This window comes from Somniosus microcephalus, chromosome 11 (assembly GCF_052327205.1).
Source record: "Somniosus microcephalus isolate GS21.2 chromosome 11, FLI_Smic_1.0, whole genome shotgun sequence".
In the NCBI taxonomy this organism is placed as follows: domain Eukaryota; kingdom Metazoa; phylum Chordata; class Chondrichthyes; order Squaliformes; family Somniosidae; genus Somniosus; species Somniosus microcephalus.
In genome coordinates, this window is record NC_140997.1 from 215,136,013 (window position 1) to 215,144,508 (window position 8,496).

The window sequence follows — 8,496 nt, forward strand, 5'->3', positions numbered from 1 at the left end:
ATGGCGGAACAGGCTCGAGGGGCTGAATGGCCTACCCCTGTTCCTATGTTCCTATGATCCAGAGACATGAGTTCAAATCCGACCATGTCAGCTGGGCAATTTAAATTGAATTTTAAAAATCTGGAATAAAAAGCTAGTATCAGTAATGGTGACCATGAAACTACAGGCGTGTTGTAAAACCCTATCTGGTTCACTAATGTCCTTCGGGGAAGCAAATCTGCCTTCCTTACACGGCCTGGCCTATATGTGACTCCAGATCCACAGCAATGTGGTTGACTCTTAACTTCCCTCTGAAATGGCCTATCAAGCCATTCAGTTGTATTCAAGAAGGCGGCTCACCACCACCTTCTCAAGGGCAATTAGGGATGGGCAATAAATGCTGGCCTTGCCAGCGACACCCACATCCCGTAAATGAATTTTAAAAAATGGACCTGTAGTAAGAGAGCCTGTGGTTAGTATTCAGTAACAGGTGAAATATAGGTTGTCAATTCCTAATGTACAGCATGCACTGAATATTTCCCTAACTGCAACTCGTGGCAAGCTTCAGTGACCACCTTCTTGGTGACTGGTTTAGGAGCAGCAATGATGGAGCAGTGAATCAGATCAACGTTGGAGTGACAAACAGCTCAGAAGAAATTAAAGAGGTGAGAAGGATTATGGCTCAGTGGTACAATCGAGGGCTCGTCTGAGTAAATTCCATGCCTGTGGCGTCAATATTTTTGAGAGTATAAATCCTTCTGTGTTGTCCTTGGGGTCTCCCTGGCCTCTCTCAGACACCTACTATCTGCAGCTAAGAATGTTGACAGCTCCAAGAGTCTGTCGATGCCTGTATATGTGTGCAAGAGCAGTTCTGGAACGGTTCCCCCTCTGACTTTCTCTGCTTCCGTGTTGGAAAGCACTTGGCTTTCACTCAGGGTTTCCCTGTCATGAAGTGACTGAGATCAATATCTCTGTAGTGTGAATATGAGTGCACTCCTGTATTTCCATCTCCCCCCCCCCACCCCCCCCCCCCCAATTCCCTGGCATCACACACTGGGGCTCCAACATTTCTGAAGATTCTTTAAATGTACAGAAAGAGTAAGAAACAGTCACAACCTGGCGTCAACCTGCTCTCTCCCAGGAGAGGAGCCAAGCAGCTGCCAAATTAAAGACATTTCCAGAAGCAACAATAGTTAGCATCTATTTGACTTTAGTATGTGCTAATTTAGACCACCTCCCCTATAGGGAGTACCTGAGCAGGGACCTTAAGGGGACCGGTTAGGTTAGTCGCTGAATATTACAGCCATGATCCAGCGCTCACACTGCATATAAGCAATGCCATGGGAGATCAGCTAATATGTCAAAAATAAAGGTCATGGATATATCACAAATTGGTAGTGTAAGGTCACATTTATCCACGGTAATTTTTTTCAGTGGAGCAGATGCAAGGCCATAAGATTTAGAGATTGATATACAATAGCATGTCTTCCCTGCAGTCAGAGTTTAAGGAGCTAGTGAGGAAGTTAAAAAGCAGGACCTCAAAGGTAGTAGTCTCTAGCTTACTCCTCTTGCCATGTGCTAGTGAGAGTAGAAATAGGAGGATATGGCAGGTTAATACTTAGCTAGAGGCATGGTGCAGGAGGGAGGGCTTCAGATTCCTGGGATGTCAGGACCAGTCCTGTGGCGGGGGGGGCCTGTTTAAGATGGACGGGTTATACCTGAACAGAGCCGAGACCAATATCCTTGCAGGTTAGTGCTATGGGGGAGGATTTAAACGAATTCGGCAGGGAGTTGTGCACTATGATGTAGTGCTCCGGTTTCCTCCCACAGCCCAAAGATGTGCGGGTTAGGTTGATTGGCTATGATAAATTGACCCTTAGTGTTAGGGGGATTAAATACGTGGGGTTACGGGGATAGGGTGGGATATGTGTTGGTGTAGGGGTTACAGGGATCGGGTGGGATATGTGTCGGTGCAGGCTCGATGGGCCGAAATGGCCTCTATCTGCACTGTGGGGTTTCTGTGATTCTGTGACTGGAAGAGACAGTTAGGGTTAGAAATAATACAGCATTAGGTGGGATCATAAAAAATACAAAGAGGTGTAAGTTAGGTTTGGAGCGCTTGTATGTAAATGCATGAAGAGTAGTTAATAAGGTATGTGAGCTAAGGCGCAAATAGCCACATGGTAATATGATGTAGCGGTGATAACTGAGACCTGGCTCAAAAAAGGGGAGGTTTGGATGCTTAATATTCCTGGGTACAAGGTATTCAGGAAAGATAGGGATGAAAAAAGAGGAGGGGTAGGAGTTTTGATTAGGAAATTATTACAGTACTAGAAAGAGAATGTCCTTGAGGGGTCAAAGATAGAATTTATTTGGTTGGAGTTGAGAAACAATAAAGGAGCTATTACGCTACTTGGTGTACTTTATTGGCCACCAAATAGCGGGAAGGAGATAGAGGAGCAGATTTGCAAAGAAATTATTAAGAGGTGCAAGAACTATAGAGTAGTGATAATGGGAGACTTTAACTACTCCAATATTGAATGGGGCAGTGATTGTGTTAAGGGCAGAAAAGGGGAGGAATTTCTGAAGTGTGTTCAGGAGAACTTTCTTGATCATTATGTTTCCTGCCCAACGAGGAAGGAGGCATTGCTGGATCTAGTCCTGGGGAATGAAGTGGGTCAAGTGGAGAATGTCATAGTTGGGGAGCACCTCGGGAATAGTGATCATAGTATCGTAAGGTTTGGATTTGTTATGGAGAAGGGCAAGAAGCAATCTAGAATAAAAATACTTAACTGGAGGAAGGCTAATTTCAGCGAATTGAGGAGGGATCTGGCCCGGGTAAATTGGAGTTAAAGACTGGCAGGCAGATATGTAATGGAGCAATGGGCGGCCTTTAAAGAGGAGATGGTTTGGGTACATTCGAGGTACATTCCCACAAGGGGGAAAGGGAGGGCAACTAGAGCCAGAGCTCCCTGTATGATGAAGGAGTTGAAGAGTAGGATGAAACAGAAAAAGGGGACATATGACAGATGTCAGCTTGATAATACAAGGGAGAATAAGGCTGAATATAAAAAGTACAGAGGAGAGGTGAAGAAGGAAGAGGGGCAAAGAGACAGTATGAAAATAGATTGGCGGCTAACATAAAAGGGAATCCAAAGGTCTTCTATAGGCATATTAACAATAAAAGAGTTGTCAGAGGAGCGGTGGGGCCTATTAGGGACCAAAATAGAGATCTATTGGTGATGGCAGAAGACATAACTGAGGCATTAAATGAGTACTTTGCATCGGTGTTTACCAAGGAAGAGGACTTTGCCAGAGCGAGGATAAATGAGGAGGCTGCCGGGATACTGGATGAAATAAAAATAGATACAGAGGAGGTACTAAGAAGGCTGGCAGTACTTAAAGTAGATAAGTCACGCAGTCCAGATGGGATCCATCCTCGGTTGCTCAGGGAAGTAAGGGTAGGAATTGTGGAGGTGCTGGCTACAAATTTCCAATCCTCCTCAGATACAGGGGTGGTGCCAAATGTCTGGAGAATTGCAAGTGTTACACCTGTGTTCAGAAAAGGGGAGAAGGATAAACCCAGCAATTACAGGCCAGTCAGTTTAACGTCAGTGGTGGGGAATCTTTTAGAAACAATAATCCAGAACAAAATAAACAGCCACTTGGACAAGCATGGACTAATAAAGGAGAGCCTGCATGGATTTGTTAAGGGCAAATCGTGTTTGACTAACTTGGTTGAGTTTTTTCATGAGGTAGCAGAGAGGGTGAACAAGGGCAGTGCAGTTGATGTTGTGCATACGGACTTCCAAAAGGCATTTGATAAAGTACCACATATTAGGCTTGTTAGCAAAATTGAAGCCCATGGTATAAAAGGGGCAGTAGCAGCATGGATACAAAATTGACTAAGGAATAGAAAACAGAGAGTTCTGGCGAATGGCTGTTTTTCGGACTGGAGGGAGGTATACAGTGGCATTCCCCAAGGTTCAGTACTAGGACCACTGCTGTTTTTGATATACATTAATGTCTTGGGCTTGGGGGTACAGGGCACAGTTTTGAAATTTGGAGATGACACGAAGCTTGGAAATGTAGTAAACACTGAGGAAGATAGTCATAGACTTCAGGAGGACATAGGTAGGCTGTTGGAATGGGCGGACACATGGCAGATGAAATTCAATGCGGAAAAGTGTGAGGTGATACATTTTGGTAGGAAGAACGAGGAGAGAAAATACATGCTAAATGGTACAATTTTACATAGAAACATAGAAGATAGGAGCAGGAGTAGGCCATTCGGCCCCTCGAGCCTGCTCCACCATTCAATGCGATCATGGCTGATCATCCAAATTCAGTACCCATTTTAAAGGGGGGTGCAAGAACAGAGATGCCTGGGGCTGTTTGTGCACAAATCTTTGAAGGTGGCAGGACAGGTTAACAAAGCAGTTAATATAGCATATGGGATCCTGGAATTGAGAAAGGCACAGAGTACAAAAGCCAGGAAGTTATGCTAAGCCTATATAAAACATTAGTTCGGCACCAGCTGGAGTATTGTGTCCAATTCTGGGCACCACACTTTAGGAAGCAAGTGAAGGCTTTGGAGATGGCAGAGAAGATATTTACTAGAATGGTTCCAGGGATGAGGAATTACAGTTACGTGGATAGACTGGAAAAGCTGGGGTTGTTCTCCTTACAGCAGAGAAGACTAAGGCGATTTGATAGAGGCGTTTAAAATCATGAAGGGTTTAGATAGAGTAAATAAAGAGAAACTGTTTCCAATGGCTGAAGGGTCAATAACCAGAGGGCACAGATTCAAGGTGATTGGCAAAAGAATCAGAGGCGACATGAGGGGAAACTTGTTTACGCAACGAGTGGTTAGGATTTGGAATGCACTGCCTGATAGGGTGGTGGATACAGATTCACTAGCGGCCTTCAAAAGGGAATTGGATAAATACTTGGAGAAAAAATTGCAGGGATATGGGGAAAGAGCGGGGGAGTGGGACTAACAGGATTGCCCTTCGAAAGAGCTGGCGCAGACTTGATGGGCCGAGTGGCCTCCTACGCTGTACCATTCTATGATTCCCTGTTTTCAATCCCCAAGCAGCCTTACTATGGTCAAGTTCATGATAAATCTTTTGGGACCACATCAAATTATGATAGGAAGTCATCACACACAAAGACAAATGTTTCTGTAAAGTTCCTATAACTTTTGCTGACCGTCCTGTGGCCTGGTGGAATTCTACGATCATCCAGTGTCGTGTCCAAGGAAATGCTGGTGATTTTTGCAAGTTTACGTATTTGTATTCCTGCCCACATATCGAATTGGTGGTAAGGATACTGTTTCCTGTGTGATTTACTTCATTAAAGGAGCACTGGATTGCGATTGGATATTCCCACCCACTTGTAAACTAATCACATTCCCCAAGCAGTGGATGATCTGTCTCTCCAACTATTCAGGAAGGAGATGGGACCAGCAGCCCCAGGTGGGGTTGGCAGATCATTTATTTTTTTTAATTGTGCCTCACAGCGAAACAATAGTACATTTTATTCTCATAGCAAATAAAAACTTTTTAGAAAGACAAATCATTTATTTCTCCTTTTACCATATTAATAAATCCCATAGTGGAGGAAACTCAGCATAAAACAATGCAAGTGTTTTTTTTAAGAGATCAGATTTGCAGAAGTAAATCAATGTAAAACTTAATTGCAGCAGCAATTATGACAGAGTTGGAACACCAAAGTCCAAAAAACATGTATTCTGAAACTATCACCTTGAATATCCAGGTCTTTGAATATTAACATATGAACATTTAATATATTTGCATGAAATTCCTTTCTCTGCTATTTTAACAGGGGGTATACTCATTTAAAATAAACAGTTTCAAGTAGCAAATGAAGAAATATTTTTCAAATACGTTAATCATTCACATATTAATATCCAAAGGGCCAAATTTCAAGGGATATCTGTCCATTATTCCTGCATTCTATGCTACAAAGGATACAGGTTCAACCTAGGACTTCCTCATTTGGGGAATGGTGCCATTGTCAGGAAGTGCCAAGCAGACATGAAGTATTTTCCAATGGTGTGGAGATGCCGGAGTTGGACTGGGGTGGACAAATGTAAGAAATCACACAACACCAGGTTATAGTCCAACAGCTTTATTTGAAATCACAAGCTTTCGGAGCGCTGCTCCTTCTTCAGGTGAAGTGGAGAAATGCATAAAGACACAGCTTATATAGTCAGAGAATCATGTCAGATGTTTACAGGTAACCTTTCCAACTGCCATTTGTCACAGCTCGGCAGAGAGATAATCACAGCAGTCAAAGGTGTGAATGGTGTCCAAACAGGTCAGTCAGGGAAACATTACATCAAAGAACAATGAGGTGGGGTCACAAGGGGTCAAATATTGCAGATGCTGGGGTCTGTATGAAAAACAAAAAAACAGACAAAAAACATTTTTTTTGGCTGGAAATCACAGCAGGTCCGGCTATGTACAAGCCCTGCGAATACACAGGATCTGCTCAGACGAGGAGGAACGCGATGGACACCTACAGACACTGAAAGACGCCCTTGTAAGAACGGGATATGATGCTCGACTCGTCGATCGACAGTTCCGACGGGCCACAGCGAAAAATCGCATAGACCTCCTCAGAAGACAAACATGGGACACAACCAACAGAGTACCCTTCGTCGTCCAGTACTTCCCCGGAGCGGAGAAACTACGCCATGTTCTTCGCAGCCTTCAACATGTCATCGATGATGACAAACACCTCGCTAAGGCCATCCCCACGCCTCCACTACTCGCTTTCAAACAGCCGCCTAACCTCAAACAGACCATCGTTCGCAGCAAATTACCCAGCTTCCAGGAGAACAGCGACCACGACACCACACAACCCTGCCACAGCAACCTCTGCAAGACATGCCAGATCATCAACACAGATACCATCATCACACGTGAGGACACCACCCACCAGGTACATGGTACATACTCATGTGACTCGGCCAACGTTGTCTACCTCATACGTTGCAGGAAAGGATGCCCCGGAGCATGGTACATCGGCGAGACCATGCAGACACTGCGACAACGGATGAACGGACACCGCGCAACAATCACCAGGCAGGAGTGTTCCCTCCCAGTCGGGGAACACTTCAGCAGTCAAGGACATTCAGCCTCCGATCTTCGGGTAAGCATTCTCCAAGGTGGCCTTCGAGACACACGACAACGCAAAATCGTCGAGCAGAAACTGATAGCCAAGTTCCGCACCCATGAGGACAGCCTTAACCGAGATCTTGGGTTCATGTCACGCTACATGTAACCCCACCTGACGCAGGGTCATCCAGACTCGAGTCGACATTGGCTTGTTCTCTCTACACAGATGCGGCCGGACCTGCTGTGATTTCCAGCCAAAAAAAATGTTTTTTGTCTGTTTTTTTGTTTTTCATACAGACCCCAGCATCTGCAATATTTGACCCCTTGTGACCCCACCTCATTGTTCTTTGATGTAATGTTTCCCTGACTGACCTGTTTGGACACCATTCACACCTTTGACTGCTGTGATTATCTCTCTGCCGAGCTGTGACAAATGGCAGTTGGAAAGGTTACCTGTAAACATCTGACATGATTCTCTGACTATATAAGCTGTGTCTTTATGCATTTCTCCACTTCACCTGAAGAAGGAGCAGCGCTCCGAAAGCTTGTGATTTCAAATAAAGCTGTTGGACTATAACCTGGTGTTGTGTGATTTCTTATATTTTCCAATGGGGAGAGGAGAAGAGAGAAAAATTGTGGAGCAGTCATCCATGAATTATTTTTGTACACTTTGTAGAGATGTTGTTTACAGAAGGATTGGCGAATGTGTGGAAACATGATGGACTGAATTTTATCAGCCATGATCTCATTAAATGGTGAAGCGGGCTCGAGGGGGCCGAATGGCCTACTCCTGCTCCTATCTTCAATGTTTCTATGTTAACAGCCAAAAACAGGTGGGTTGGGGTCGGGAGATGTTAAAATTTTTAAAATCTCAAACCCGCGTCCAACCTGCGCACTTCTGGGTTTAACGGAGACAGAAAAGGGCGGGCAGCCAACCCGCTCCCAGGCGGCGGGTTGTCAATTTCAATATTTTAATGTGGCGGGCAGTCTCTGATTTAACCTGCTTTGCAGGTTTTACTGTGGCCAGCTGGGTTTCCCAGGCCTTGTGAAACCCGGCCTCTGAAGGGAGGCAAGGACAGCTTCAGGGAGAAGGCCTTTACAGCACTGCTTGTGGACCAGGAAAGTTTCCCCCCGGCCTCCCAAGTTCCCCCTCATTTGAACCCCCCCCCCCATACAAAGACCCCCAAGGTCGGGATCGGGCCTACCTGGTACTGTGGCCTGCTCCGGAGTCCTCCCCGCCTGACTGGAAGCCAAGCCTGTCAATCAGACTGACTTCCAGGTGTGGAACCTGTCAAAAGAAAGACTTACATTTACATAGCACCTTTCACGACCACCAGACGTCCCAAAGCGCTTTACAACCAACGAAGTACTT